The sequence below is a fragment of the Somniosus microcephalus genome, chromosome 11 (genome assembly GCF_052327205.1).
Source record: "Somniosus microcephalus isolate GS21.2 chromosome 11, FLI_Smic_1.0, whole genome shotgun sequence".
NCBI classification, from domain to species: domain Eukaryota; kingdom Metazoa; phylum Chordata; class Chondrichthyes; order Squaliformes; family Somniosidae; genus Somniosus; species Somniosus microcephalus.
Window position 1 is genome coordinate 25,944,329 of NC_140997.1, and position 16,294 is coordinate 25,960,622.

General features: G+C 47.9%; 1 pseudogene; it reads left to right on the plus strand.

Annotated features, from left to right (window-relative positions):
- LOC147110409 (ATP synthase F(0) complex subunit C3, mitochondrial-like) overlaps positions 1 to 10,171 on the plus strand; it is a 42,572-nt pseudogene extending 32,401 nt beyond the window's left edge.
- Positions 10,172 to 16,294: the final 6,123 nt, after the last annotated feature.

Here is a 16,294-nt window from a genome sequence, read left to right on the forward strand (position 1 = left end):
CCCGCTCAGTCCAAAAAATGGCATCAGGATCCTGTTGACATCCTGGGACCCCAATTTAAATATTTCAATCGGGTGGGTGACCTCTGCAGGCGCCCGCTCAGAGGATTTCAGGTCACTACTGCCCTGTTTCCACTTTGCAGAAGGTCTGGAAATTCAGCCCTTTACGTGAGAAATGGCTAAATATTTGAAGCTGAGGCAGATACAGGGCTATGGGAGGACATAAGGCAATGGGGTTAGTTTTGGATTTCTCTAGATAAGAGCCAGCATAGACATGATGGGTCGAATGGCTTCCTTTTCTGCCCTAAACTTCTATGGTTGTTCTGAAACTACAGAAGAAACAGTCCTGAGAAATTCTTAGCTATGACCACCATTTTATAGGTGCAAACATGAAAAAGAAAGAACTTGAATTTCTATAGCACCTTTCAAAACCTCCAGGACGTCCCAAAGCACTTCACAGTCAATGAAGTACTTTTGAAATGTAGTCACTGTTGTAATGTAGGAAACGCGGCAGCCAGTTTGCGCACAGCAAGGTCCCACAAACAGCAATGAGATAATGACCAGTTAGTCTGTTTTTCTTTCATGATGTTGGTTGAGGGATAAATATTGGCCAGGACTCCCCTGCTCTTCTTCGAAATTGTGCCATGGAATCCTTTACATCCATTAGATGGCACCTCCAACAGTGCAGCACTCCCTCAGCATTGCACTGGGAGTGCCAGCCTAGATTATGTGCTCAATTCTCTGGAGTGGGACTTGAACCCACGACCTGGAAAGCTGCACTTGTGCATTGCCACCCTCAAGCACCTTGGTCTATTTCCATGGCAGTGCTTGATACAGTGCCAGATGTGATAGGCTGACTCTTATGTCTATCAGTGCACCCTGACCATGAGGGTCAACAGGACTGGCAAAATTGGCTACTCAAAATTAGTTTTTGTTTTCAACAAAATGGGGGAGAAATTCAGTGGGTTAGCGCCTCCAGTTAATGCCCCCAGGTGAGAGGTTTGCGGTGACGGTAAGACTTTGCACCACGATCTCCTTCGCCTGGAGATCGTGATGTCATTGCCGTGCGCATCGCCCTGGTAGCGCCCCGGACCTGAACTTCGGTTCTGCATTCTGCAGCATTGCCGGGGCGATGACGCCGACAGCTGCAGGAGGCGTTGATCAGGAGGCCGGGTGCTTCGGGGGTGAAAGTTAAAGGGGAGGTTGCCGAGGTAAGTACCTAAATTTCTGAAATGTTTTTGTTCAATTTTTTTTACTTCTCCTGAGCTGCGATCGATCAGCCCAGCGCTCTGCTGGAGTGCGTGGGGCTGATCGGGCCGGATCGCGGCCGTCGTCGGGGACCAGCTGACCGGTCCCAAACCAAAGCCTACAGCGATGGCCCTTCCCTTTAAGGGAGGGAAGGAGCCTCGGAACACGGCAGCGCTGCATAACCAACGCCCCCGCCTGCGTCCTTTAGCGCTCCAGGAAGGAAGTGGAGTGCTTGATTTAGCGATCCACTTCCTTCCTGGAGTGCTAAAACCCAATTTTGTAGAAGCTGGGAATCATTAGCGCCTGGGGCAAAGCAACTAGCGCCTGGGCGCGGCGATGTTTGCGCCACTTGCAAAATTGACCAGACATTTTGCAGCGGCGCTAAACACTACCACCACGATCTCCTGCGCCCGCAAATCGTGACGTCAGTCGAGTGTGTAATGCCCCAGACCGGATATTGAGTGGCATCCCCTGCCTTTCCGCCTGCCGCTAGCAATGACAGGTTGAAATAAAGAATAGATTTGCCTTTCTAATCTAGGCTTTATTAACTTAAAAATCCTGTAGCACATCTTCAACACCCAGTCCCAACTAAAGGCTGGAAAGAACTGAATTTAAGATGGCCACCACAAATCACATGACATCAACTACCAATGAGATTACAGCATATATCCCAAGGCAGGAAACAAACAACCAATCACAATACTTCTTACTAAACATAGAGAATAATCACCACATTCACCCCTCCTTTTAAAATATACTCCAACCTAAATAACCTTTACAATTTATAATTAATTATTTACAACTAAAACTATGCACAGACAAAATAAAACTATTCAACATGACACAATACTAAGTGAGCAACAACAAATAGTAACATTGCACATAAGTATTAAGTATCTCTCAACTAAAACAATATAATATAATATTTCAACAATTTTAAAACATTACCATCAATTTAAAAGTCCATTTTCAATCGGTCGACCGGATATCTTGTTCGTGTCGACCTTCTTAACCTTGGTGAAATTCCTTGCCCTCCCACACCAGGAGACACAGAAGTATCTTCTGCAGGAAGGCTATCCATATCCCGATTTTCAACGGTTTCCGGATTAGAAATCCCATCAGGAGGTAAACTGGAACGGTCATGAACATCCATCAAGGGCTGACTAATAGAAGTATAATTATCTGCAGTCGGATTGGAAATATTCGTAGTATCTGTAACAGCATCCACATTATCTGAATCATGACTATTGTTAATATCCTCAGAAGAGGGCTGGCCACCACAAGGAGCCAAGTCTTTAATTGAAATGGTACTTTCTTTCCCATCTTGGAATCGAATATGAGCATATTGGGAATTTGCCTCCAACAGCTCCACCTCCTCCACTAAAGGATCATATTTTGACAATCTAACATGGCGTCGAAGCAGCACAGGTCGCTGCATAGTAAGCCATGAAGGTACCGAATATCCCGTAGTAGATCTCCGCGGATAGTTAAAGAGCCTTTCATGGGGGGTCACATTAGTAACCGTTGAAAGCAATGATCTAATGGAATGCAGGGCATCAGGCAGTACCATTTCCCACTGTGTATTCTTAAGGTTCCGGGATGTCAAAGCCAACATAACTGCCTTCCAGATCACCCCATTGTATCGTTCGCACTGTCCATTACCCTGGGGATTATACGGGGTAGTTCTGCTAGTAGAAATTCCCCGACTCTGGAGGTATTCCTTCAACTGGGAAGACATAAAAGAACTTCCCTGATCCGAATGGATATACGCAGGCATCCCAAAGATGACAAAAAGTTGAGTCAGACATTTGATAACTGTAGCAGCTGATACATCTGCGCAAGGAAAAGCAAAAGGGAACCTTGAAAACTCATCCACAACAGTAAATATATATCGGTTTTGAGTAGTTGAAGGAAGAGGCCCCTTGAAATTGACACTCAAACGTTCAAAAGGAGAAGTAGCCTTTATAAGATGAGCTCGTTGAGGCTTAAAGAAATTCGGTTTACACCGAGCACAGATAGAACATGATGAAGTCATCCGCTTGACGTCTTCAACTGAAAAGGGCAAATTCTTACTGCGTACGAAGTGTATCATCCTCGTAACCCCAGGATGGCATAAGGCATTGTGAAGATTAATAAGCGTATCTCCGTGAATCACAGAACAATAAGCCCTCGACAGCGCATCAGCAGCAACGTTATCCTTCCCCGGACGATAAACTATATCAAAATGGTAACATGCCAACTCAATCCTCCACCTCATTATTTTATCATTCTTAATCTTTCCAAAATGTTTGACATCAAACATAAAGGACACAGACTTTTGATCAGTTACCAACGTAAAATGTCGCCCCGATAAATAATGTCTCCATTTACGCAGTGCTTCTACTATTGCATACGCCTCTTTCTCTATTGAAGAATGCCTTTTTTCACTATTGTTCAAGGTACGTGAGAAAAAGGCCACAGGTCTTCCATTTTGGTTCAGAGTAGCCCCAATTGCAAAATCAGAAGCATCCGTCTCAATCACAAAAGGAACCTGCTCATCAATAGAATGCACAACTGCTCCAAGAATATCCTTTTTAAAATTATCAAAACACGTCCTGGCCTCCCATGATAGAGGATATGTCGTAACCCGAATAAGAGGCCGGATCTTCTGTGAAAAATTTGCAATCCAATTAGAATAGTAAGAAAACAGTCCAACAACTCGTTGCAAAGCCTTAGAATTAGTAGGACAAGGTAAATCAATCAATGGTCGCAGACATTCTGGGTCTGGTTTAATCTTGTTTCCCAAGATAATGTACTCCAGTAGATTTACCTCAGTGGTCGAAAAGGTACACTTCTCTTTATTGAATGTTAAACCAACTTTTTCCGCAGCTTGAAGGAATCTTTCTAAATTAGAATCATGCTCCACCCTTGATTTGCCACACACCGTGATGTCATCTAAGTATGAAAAGGTGTCAGAGAGAGAGTTATCACTTATAAAAGCATCCATTGCCCGTTGAAAACAAGCAACACCATTAGTAACACCAAATGGTATTCGGCAAAACTGATACAGCTTTCCACCAGCCTCAAAGGCCATATATGGTTGATCCTTCTTAACAATAGGAATCTGATGATAAGCACTTTTTAGGTCAATAGTGCTAAAAACCTTATACTGAGATACTTTATTGATAAGCTCATCAATCTTAGGCAAAGGGTACGCATCTAATTGAGTATACCTATTAATAGTTTGGGAATAGTCTATCACCATTCGTTTCTTATGTCTCTCGTTAGTCGTGACAACTACCTGTGCCCGCCAAGGCGAACAACTAGGTTCAATGATTCCTTCCAATAAGAGGCGTTGAACTTCAGAATTAATAAATTCTCTATCCTGACTGCTATACCTTCTTGACTTGGTAGCAATTGGCTTACAATCCGGCATCAAATTGGAAAAAAGTGATAATGGAGAAATGGATAAAGAGGTTAATCCACAAATAGATAAAGGTGGCTTAGTCCCTCCAAATGAAAGACTGAGAGACTCATGTAACTGAAGCACATCATGACCAATCAAAATATCCGCACAGAGATTAGGCAAAACAGATAGGCGTATATCAGTATACGTATTACCTAGAAGAATCAATTTCACAAGGCAACAACCAGCTACTTGTGAAGTGAGAGTCGTCTGAGCCATACACACCTGATAGGAAACAGGCGAAATTTTCAAATGCTTCTCCTTTGCAAACTGAAGACTTATAAAACTCTCGGTACTGCCCGTATCTATAAGGGCCTTCACTTCCAACCCATTAACTTGGGCCGTAACTATAGCTTTGTTTAGGCCATGAGCAAATGCAGCAGAAATTGATGCAATAAACGCCCTATCTAAAGGCTGAATAGTCACAGAGGAGGTAATTGAACCTGATGATTTACACACACGTGCGTAATGACCTCTCTTGCCGCATTTACTACACACAGCCTCCCGAGCAGGACACTTCAGACGAGGGTGCCGGACGTTCCCACAAAAATAACACTTCTGAATCCTAGAGGCAACAGCCGCTGAAGTAGAAACTGTTTCAGAATCTAGTAAACCACTCCTATTAAGTCCACATAATTCCTTTTCATCCGGAACTGCCGAAACCACAGTCACAGGCCGATTAAAAAGAGCATAAGAATCCGAACTTCTCTGAGCCACATCCAATGTAGAAGCTTGCTCAAAAGCACTCTTAAGATCCAAAGTCTTATTTTCTAACAACCGCTGACGAATTGATCTAGACAGTAATCCATTAATAAAAGCATCCCGTACCGATTCTTCCTTATATTCTTCAGCCGTCACAGCCTTATAATTACAGTTAACACTAAGGCACCGAAGTGCTTGTAAATAAGTATCCAAAGATTCTCCCACCTGCTGCCTACGGGCAGATAGAAGGTGACGTGCAAATACCTCATTCTTTGGTTTAACAAAAATCTTTTCCAATGTAGAAATAGCTACTTCGTAAGTTTTACAGTCCAAAATATACTTATACACATCCGGAGCAATGTAGTTGATCAGCATATTCAGCTTATTTAGAGACTCTTGATCCAACACGCCCAAAAAGTTTTTAAATGTACAATACCAATGTTTCCATTTATCATCCACTCCTGCAGAATTAGGGTCAGCATTGAATCGTTCTGGTTGAAGATATCGCTCCATTCTGACATAAAGTTAATAAATTGAAATAAAGAATAGATTTGCCTTTCTAATCTAGGCTTTATTAACTTAAAAATCCTGTAGCACATCTTCAACACCCAGTCCCAACTAAAGGCTGGAAAGAACTGAATTTAAGATGGCCACCACAAATCACATGACATCAACTACCAATGAGATTACAGCATATATCCCAAGGCAGGAAACAAACAACCAATCACAATACTTCTTACTAAACATAGAGAATAATCACCACACAGGTAGAGGGGAACGTTTTGCAGTCGGGAAGGGACTGGGGAGCGCTATTTAAAGGTGGCCGCTTCCTGCCTTTTTTTGTCAGCGACATTTTTGCACCACGCATTCTGAGAGAGAGAGACTTCTGAGAGATTCAACGCTGTGTGAAGGAGTTTTGGGTACTGAGCAGCACTTTGCAGGTTCATTTTGATTTGACCTTCCTTGCATCGATTTAGAAGAGACTATGGGGGCTGCACTCTCAGCTCTTTCCCTGGGCCTCTCCATTGTTCTTGCCAGCAAATTTGATGTACAGGTCTCTCCAGGCCGAGATTCAACGCTGCAATGAACAGGGTGTGGCTGGAGAGCAAGATCGACCCTCCCCTTTAAGAACTAGCCAGCGCCAGTGTGTCTGTGTTCCATTGCTAACTGACAACACATGAGCTTCGCTAGCTCTCTGAGGTAGCGCCTCGCTCCTCAGCGTTAGCGCCTAAAGGGAGGTGTGTAGCGCTTGATTTAGCGCTCCAATCACCTCCAGGGGCGATAGAAGCCAAGTTTGCAGTCGGAGGTGATAATTAGCGCCAGGTGCTAAACTTTGCGCCCGGCCGATAATCGCGCCCCAAACGGGGCTATACCGAATTTCTCCCCCCATCTCTGTAAATGACAGATCAGTTAACCCTTACTTTCCCCACTTACAGCAGCTTAAGTCAACATGGCACTATTGTCACAAATGGCAGCAGATAGTCTTCCAGTAGCCACACTGATTTTAGTTTCTGATTTTATAACCATTATGTAAGAATGTCAACTTAATATCATTGCAATATGCAAATTTTTTCAATGTAATTGGAAGTAAGTATTTTGGACACCTTTATATTTACCTGGTGGTCCTGGTATTCTGGGAACCAGGGCATCCATATTGAAAACAAAGTCAGTGAATGGCAGAGTTAGAATATACTTTGACAGTTTTTGAGCTATAATTTATGTGGGGAAGAAATAGAATTCTCCATGTATTTCACAAGACTTGCTGCTTATTTTGTTCACACAGAAATCAGCAAAGGGATCTCAGTGCAAGCTCTGTTAATCTATCACTGTGGGTAATCTGACACATTTTTTCACATTTGCGTCCATTTCGGTGCTGATTTATTGATTTTTCCAGCATAATGTGACTGCACGATCACTGAATCATGACTATACGTGCTTGAATTTCACAGAATGATATCAAGTGCCACAATATGATACTAAGAGATTGATATAATATGGCCTAGAAATTCAGTCGCGTTTGCGCCCACTTATTGGCTATAGAGTGGTTTGCGCCGGAAGTTTTTTAGCGCCCGAAATTCAGTTGGTCCCTAACATCGGCGTTAGCCGGTAGCGCTGCGCCGGCACCGATGACGTCATCGGTGTGCGCAGCGCCCCGGTTCCAATGCGATTCCGTGCCGACCGCCAAATTCAGTTGCGGCCGGCTCGCCCGCGCCGGCCGCAAACAGCGTTTGAAAAACGGTGCCTTGCAGCTCCAAGAGGCCGGCGCATAAAGGTGGAGGGGCGGCCGGCCGCTTTCCCGGTGGCCGCCTGGCCGCACCTCCCCCCCTGGACTCCTGCACCACCCCCCCGCGGCATTGGTGTCTGACTCCCGCGAGCCCGGCACTTCTCCGTGGTGCCGGGCTCATTTGCCGGGGGAATCCAGCGGCGATCTCACGGCTGCAGGCAGCTCCTCCTTAAGAGAAGGAGGAGGCCTGCAGTACCCCAGCCTGTCGCACCGCATCGGGTGCCGCAGCGGCAGCTGGACGCCTGAAACTGACTTTCATCGCCCCAAGCGAGGCGGCCAAACCCTGCAATAGCGCCCGCCTCCGTCTTGGGCCGCCGCAACTGAATTTCAGGCGGGCGTTACGGGAATCCGGGCGAGCGCTAAATTTCGTGCGCTAAAGACCTGGCGCGGCGATACCGAATTTTTAGCCCTATGTATCTTAAACACAAAATCTGAAATAATTCGCTTTATTTTAAAAAAAAAGCAACACAGGATCATTTCATTTCGTCAAATAGTCCCCCTCCCCCCCGTCCCCCCCCCCCACCCCCCCCGTTCCCCCCCACCCCCCGCTCTCCCCACATACACAGACACTGACACACACATTTGTTTCAGGAAATGAACCAGAGGAGATAACACACAAAATATTAAGGAGAGCCGAAATAATAGAGAAATACATGAAAAGCTAAATGAATGGGGATTGCTGAATTGACTGTATATTAAACATGAAGTCACAAGCATAGAATTCCTTCTAAAATTGTCTTACTTAATAAACGGATTCTGAGCTTCACTCCATTTTCATAAATTAGAAAAGCAATTGGCCAAGTGTTCTATTTATTTAGAAATGTGACTGTCAATCCCTTATGGAAGATGTCAACACAGGACATTACAATCCGCATTATAGGTATTGCGAACCTTGATAAACCTTCCTTAGGGTGCCATTTAAAAAAATTTGTTCGTGGGATGTGGGCATCACTGGCAAGGCCGGCATTTATTGCCCATTCCTAATTGCCCTCGAGAAGGTCGCCTTCTTGAACCGCAAAGGGCAGTTAAGAGTCAGCCGCATTGCTGTGGGTCTGGAGTCACATATAGGCCAGACCGGGTAAGGACTGCAGATTTCCTTCCCTAAAGCACATTAATGAACCAGATGGGTTTTTACGACTATCCGCTAGTTTCATGGTCACCATTACTGATACTACTTTTTAATTCCAGATTTATTTAATTAGCTGAATTTAAATTCCCCGGCTGCCTGTGATGGGATTTGAATTTACAGTCTCCGGATCACTAATCCAGGCCTCTGGATTACCAGTAACATAACCACTATGCTACCGTACCCGTAGTGCAGTGGTTCTCAAATTGGGGTCCGCGGACCCCTGGGAGGTTCGTCGAGACTTTCCAGGGGGTCCGGGGGAAAAGACCTTAATCGGTGATGGGGAGAGAGCCGGTGCAGAGCTGCTGGGTGCTGCTGAACGCGGTGGTGTCTGTCTGGCTACCATGGGGGCAGCGGCGGTGGCTGTGCGCTGCAGGAAGAAGAGGAGAAGGAGGGAGGGGAAAAAGACCGCAGCTGTTGCTGTGGATTGTAGCCGGGTCTCAGCTGGTGACTGTCCGGATTTTGACCGTTTGACCACTTGCGATGTCCACTTGCAGCAGCGGTTCGCAATGGAGCTGGAGCTCTTTGGAGTCCACTTTCTGTGTCAGTCGTGTTCACACCAGAAGCTCGGTCTGCAAAACTATCCTCCAGTTCCACTGAGCCTTGCACCATCTGCAAGTGGGTGACCGACTATCAGTCCTCACTGTTGCTGCTGTGAGGTTCACAAATACGATGAGGGGGAAACACAGCACTTCTGGGAAGGACCCCAGGCAAGAACTCCTTTACTCAAGAAGTTCCAGATGAGTGCTACAACTGACACCACTGCTCAGTTTATTGGTGCTGGAGCTGCCACAGTAGGAGTGGCTGGTTCCGGTGCTGGTATTGGAACAGTTTTTGCCAGAAACCCTGCTCTGAAGCAGCAGTTGTTATGTGCAATCCTTGGATTTGCTGTATCTGAAGCTATTTTGTTATTCATTCACAGGCTGTGGGTGTCACTGGCAAGGCCAGCATTTATTGCCCAACCCTAATTGCCCTTCAGAGGGTGGTGGTGAGCTGCCATTTCAGAGGGCAGTTAAGAGTCAACCACATTGCTGTAGGTCTGGAGTCTCGAGCCAGACCAGGTAAGGATGGCAGATTTCCTTCCCTAAAGGACATTGGTTAACAGATGGGTTTTTACGACACTCATGGTCACCATTACTGACAATCCACTAGTTTCATGGTCACCATTACTGATACTAGCTTTTAATTCCAGATTTATTTAATTAACTGAATTTAAATTCCCAAGCTGCCATGGTGGGATTTGAACTCATGTCTCCCGGATCATTAGTCCAGGCCTGCTGGATTACTAGCCCAGTAACCTTACCACTACCGTACCCCTATGGGACTCTTCTGTTTAACGGTCGCTTTTCTGATTTTGTTTGCTATGTAAAATTTGCTGATGAACAGAATAGCCAAATCAAGCACAAATGTACTTAGTATTTCACTGGCTCCCACAAATATTTATGTTGGTGTCATGGAAGTCTGCATTTCCCAAGGCTGTTGTCAAATGTTCCAATAAATCCTAATGCAAGAAGAAAAAAATAAGACTGCGGGCCAGCAGCGGCCGCAATGCCACCGCCAGCAACAGGAGGCAGAGGCCGAAAAACGCAGGGCCGACCGTTCGGAGAGGAACCGACCGGCTGTCAACAAAGATCCCGTCCCGACTACCAGCGGCTGCAGCAGCACCGGCATACGTCTGAAAAGAACAGGCCCCGTAAGTCGGACACACGTTACATTAGCTCTGTCGGTCCACGTCAAGGGGCAAATCTGACATAATAATCGGGGCAGCACTTGAATACACTGAATAATCAATGCATTTGTAATTTAAAAAAAAAATCAATGCTTTAAAATCTCTATCATTTTATATGTACATATACTTGAGGGATTCCCATAATATATAAGTCATCATAACTATATTGCAATTCATTGTCAGAAGATCCTGGTACAGTATCAATACAAGGGGGCAATAATAATTTCAATGGTGGGGTCTGTGATTACTAATCCATTTGCAAAGGGGTCCTTCAACTAAAAATGTTTGAGAACCACTGGCCTAGAGCTGCCTATCAAATTCATTGTATAAGTTCCTCTTGTGTTTTAAACTTGCGACTTCAGTCAAATTCAGACCAGTATATAAGGTGCACCCCTAACATTTACAGGATAGAAGAAAGTGCACAGTAGAGAAACTAACGGGGGGAACCTGCGGCAGGGAGCCTATGCTTGCTGATGAGCTACATTGACACTGAGGTTCAGTAAAAGGTACAATGCGTGTTAGAATTTAATTACTGTGTCGTCTGCTGCAAGGCCCATCCATGCCAGGAAAAATACAGAGCTCACCAAACCACAGGGCTTTCCTTTTGAATTAGCCGGAGATGCTCTTTTCCAGAATAGAAGTGGCTGGAGCTTGCATTGCATTCATTTAGGAGCCAGATCACACATGGAATCTCGGCCAGGTTGAAGTACAGTTATTGGAATAGCATTCTTAGATTATTGCAGGTTAAATTCTCACGGTCAGGATGAAATAGTCGCCAAGTTCAAGCAGAGGCCAATTAAATATAGGAGCTAATAGGCCTGAGCTTTACCTCAGGACAAAAGTGTATTGCTTTTTGTCCGTGCAGCAACGGTGTGTTTAAGCTGTATTTGAATGTGTAGGCTGTGCATTTAAGAATTGCACTTTGACACTTGTTCCTCCAATCGTGTTTGGAAGGATTGGATTGGCAACTCGGAATAAGTGCATACTCAATGCTCCTGAACACTCTTTTCTCAAAAAAAAACCCATCTGTGGCAGGCCTGCTGAAGGCAGAAGCCCCCAAAAGGTATTTATTTGCTGTATGATTTCCTTACCGTACACAGTTACGTTTTTCTTTAACCTGAAATTCATTTTTCTTCTTCGGATGACCTGCCTTGTGTTTCCAGCAATCATTTTACAGTATTTGAAATCTGTCTACGCTTTATGTCTACATTGCCCATGATCGCCAGAGGTTCATCTGCCACTAGGTCAGCTGGCTGGCCTCTCCTTCACAGCTGCAGTACTAGGTTGTATGGGGGGTTGGGGGCAGTGGGGGGGGGGGGAGATGAATTCAAATATTAAATCAATGTTACTAGCTCTGAGTGCAAACACTATTTGCGGAACACCTCCGTTCAGTTCGTAAGGGTGACTCCGAGCTTCCGGTCGCTTGTCGCTTTAATTCTCCGCTCCACTCCACTCTGATCTCTCTACCCTCGGCCTCTTACACTGTTCCAATGAAGCTCAACGTAAGCTCGAGGAACAGCACCTCATCTTTCTATTAGGCACTTTACAGCCTTCTGGACTCAACATGGAGTTCAACAATTTCAGACTATAACCCCTATATTTTCCAGACGGCAGCTGTTGATGATTGTGCCACCTCATTTGCAACATTTCACCACTCCTGTCATCCACCCTATCACAGACCCTCCCTTTTGTTCTTTCCTCCCCTCTCCCCCTCTCCCCCTCTCTGCTCCTGCTTAAAATCTGTTACATCTCTAACTTTTTCCAGTTCTGACGAAGAGTCCCAGATCTGAAACGTTAACTCTGTTTCTCTTTCCACGGATGCTGCCTGGCCTGCTGAGTGTTTCCAACCTTTTCTGTTATTACTGTTTGAATTTGTCTGTATTCACTCTGCAGCAAGAGGGAGAAATGTAACTCCATGGGGGAAAAATTCAGCTGGTTTGGGCCTCCCGTTAGCGCCTTAAGAGGGCGCTAATGGGGCGCAAAGCAACTAGCGCCCGGGCGCAGCGATATCTGCGCCTCTCGCGAAATTGACCGGACATTTTGCGGCGGTGCTAAACAATACCGCCTGATCTCCTGCGCACGCAGATCTTGACGTCATTCGAGAGTGCAACGCCCTTGTGACGCCCCGGGACGGAAATTGAGTGCCGCCCCCCTCCTTTCCGCCCGGCGCAACCAGCGACAGGTAGACTGGAACGCTTCCCAGTCGCTGTGGAGGCTGGGGTGGCGCTATTTAAAGGGGGCCTCTTCCTGGCTTTTGTGTGGTAGCCATTTTTGCACCACTCGTTCTGAGAAAGAGAGAGATTTTGAGAGAGCCACGAGAGAAAAAGAGACTTCTGCATTGAGTCAACGCTGTCTGAGGTAGTTTTGGCTTCTGACCATAACTTTGCAGGTACAGGTAGACTATCCTTTATCCGAAAACCTCGGGACCAGCCGAGTTTCGGTTTTCGGAGAATTTCGGATTTCGGAAGGTGGGTCGGCGGGGGTCCGCGGGGGGGTCGGCGGGGGTCAGGGCCGGCGGGGGTCCGCGGGGGGGTCGGCGGGGGTCCGCGGGGGGGTCGGCGGTTCGCGGGGTCCGCGGGGGGGGTCGGCGGGGGTCGGGGCCGGCGGGGGGGTCGGCGGGGGGGGGTCGGCGGTTGTCGGGGCCAGCGGGGTCCGCGGGGGGGTCGGCGGGGGGGTCAGCGGTTGTCGGGGCCGGCGGGGTCCACGGGGGGGTCGGCGGGGGGTCGTGCGCATGACTTACGCTGACGCTCAGCGTAAGTCGGTCGGAGTCGGCGGGGGTCGGGGCCGGCAGGGGGGTCGGCGGGGTCCGCGGGGGGTCGTGCGCACGACTTACCCTTTATCCGAACTTCCGAAACCGGAACCCTCTAAAAACCGAAGGTTTTTTCGTTCAGCGTAAGTCGTACGCACGACTTACGCTGAACGAAAAAACCTTCGGTTTTTAGAGGGTTTCGGTTTTCGGAAGTCCGGATAAAGGGTAGTCTACCTGTACTTTGGTTTTTGACCTTCATAACTTTGATTGCCTAGATACTATGGGGGCTGCAATGGATGGGGACGTTGTCCTTCTCCATCACATTCGGAGGACACAGAGATGCAGAGAGAGAGTGGCAATCATGGCCAGATGGAGCAGGGCCAACAGGCCTCTGTACAGGAGACCTTACCCTCCCAGGGTTTTTCGCCAACAGTTCTCCTACATTAATATGTCTGAGGAGCAGTGTTTGCGAAGGCTGCGATTCAGCAAGGAGGTGGTCACTGAGCTCTGCCATCTGCTTCAGCCAGATCTGCAGCCTCAACTGAGGAGCAGGACGTCTCTGTCGGTGGCAGTGAAAATAACAGTGGCTCTCAACTTTTATGCCACCGGCTCATTTCAATCAGCTACTGAGGACATCGCCAATATCTCCCAGTTCGCGGTGCATTGCTGCATCCATCAGGTCACAAATGCCCTCTTTAAAAGGATACGAGAGTACATCTCTTTCCCCATGACCCCGGACAAGCAGCATGAACGCACAATGGGCTTTGCGATGATAGCGGGCTTCCCCATGGTGCAGGGCGCCATTGACTGCACGCATGCGGCTTTGCGTGCGCCGCAAGAGAATGCCGAGGATTTCCGCAACCGAAAGGGCTTCCATTCCTTAAACGTTCAGTTGGTCTGTGACCACAGACAGCTGATACTCGCTGTCAATGCCCACTTTCCTGGCAGCAGCCACGATGCCTTCATCCTGCGCCAGACTTCTGTGGCAGACCTTTTCCAGGCACTGCATCACCCAGTTGGTTGGTTTCTCGGGGACAAGGGATATCCTCTGTGCACCTGGCTGATGACACCGCTCCGTACGCCCAACACCCCTGCTGAGCTGCAATACAACGAGAGCCATCCAGCTACCAGGAACATCGTTGAGCACACAATCGGCGTGCTCAAGCAACGGTTCCGCTGTCTGGACCATTCTGGAGGAGCCCTTCAGTACTCGCCTGAGCGAGTCTCCCACTTCGTTGTTGTGTGCTGCATGCTGCATAACCTTGCAATCCTCAGGACCCAGCCAATGCCACCAGGCATTGGAGCACCACCAGAGGAGGAGGAGGAAGATGAGGAGGATGATCATCAGCAGCACCAAGGCGGGAGGGAAGCACACAATGTACAAAGTGGAAGGGCCATCCGTCAAAGGCTCATAGCAAGTCGCTTCTAGGCCCCTTCTGAGGAAATGGCTTCTGCCATTCAAACAACCTGAATGAAACCATCCCGCAACCCCTAAGCCAGTCAAGGCAACAATGATTGCAAAGACCAAACATGTACATTTTGAATACAGAAACGTATTTATTTTACAAACTCTGTGTGTCTCATTTCCGCATGACAAACTAATAGAAAGAAACACAAAAAAAAACAGTCATTAACATAACTGGCTCTCACAACCTGGAGACAATGTCCAAAACAGTTTAAAAAATTTGACCACAAACCTCGGCCTTTAATAAAACAATGAACGACGTTTTGTCACACCTCCTACTTTTTTCCCATCGAGGATGATCTGCTTCCCTTGCGAAATTCCCCCCTTCCCACCTTGCAGCTCCTCCATAATGGGACCCCAGTGGCTGGAGCAAGGCTGGTGGAAGGCTGCTGATTGTCACAACCTGAGACTGCAGATGCCCTTGAAGGACGGCCTCGACCAGCTCTGGGCCTGGAGGGCCCGGCTGCAGACTGCATCAACTCTGCATGGGCAGCAGCAGTCTGTCCTACAGGCGGTGGCAAGTGCAGTGGAGAAGTGACAGTGGTGGCAGCAGGAATGAGAGAGGACAGCACCTCCCTGCTCGACTGACACACTGGTACTCCCACGGGGCAGCACTTCAGCATCCGGAGCAATCTGCTGGAGCACAGATTGCTGGCCTGCTGCGGCGCGGTGAGAGCCCCGGGGAAATGTGTCTGAACCAGCGAGGATGGCAGCAGTCAGTGCTCGCGTGGCCTCAATCTGCGTCTGCATGAGAGCAGCCAGTGACTGCATTGCAGCACTAAGCATTTGTGTGGCAGCCGCCTGTGCTACAGCGAAGTGCTCCACACTCCTTGCCAGTGATTCAATGGATTCGGGCACCCTTGCCACTGCAGCCATGAGCTCAGTGTGCCTGTGTTCCGCCTGGGTGCTCATTTCAGCGAGGACCCGCTCCTCCTCTGCGTCCAGTGCAGCAGGACTCGATGGCATACTCTCCCTCTGGGGAGAAGGCCCCCGAGCTTCCCTACCCCCATCGCGTTGCTGCAGCCCGCTGGGTCCTGGAGCTTCACCCTCATCAGACCATTCCCCCCTGCTCCCCTCCAGGGAAGGCGTGTTCCCAGTGTGGGCATGGGCTTCCTCGGGAGAGGGTGGCGCTGATGCTCCGGTTTCCTTTTCCTCCTCACCTTCAGCTTCACTCCCACTGGCAGCTTGAGGGCCCGTCTCCTCACCTGGTGAATCACCATCTGAAAGCAGGGAGGTACAAGAGTGGCTTTAGCGTGAGGACAGGGTGGCAGCAAGGGAGGCATGAGTGCAGCGATTTAGTGATTTGGATTGAAAGTGTCAAAGGCTGGTGTTGTGAGGAACAAGTGGAAGGAGAGAGGACAAAAAGGTGATGACCTTACCATTGCTGTCCAGAACGGGGTCAGCATCTTCAGTGGCGACGGGACCAATCATCCGGCTTGCCACAATCCTGTGGACGCGCACCTCAAGATCGCTGAGGGGTTGCAGCTGAGGCCGCCCTCCACCGGTCCGTTGCTGCTGTCTCCTATTATGAGACAGCTTGGCCTGCAAG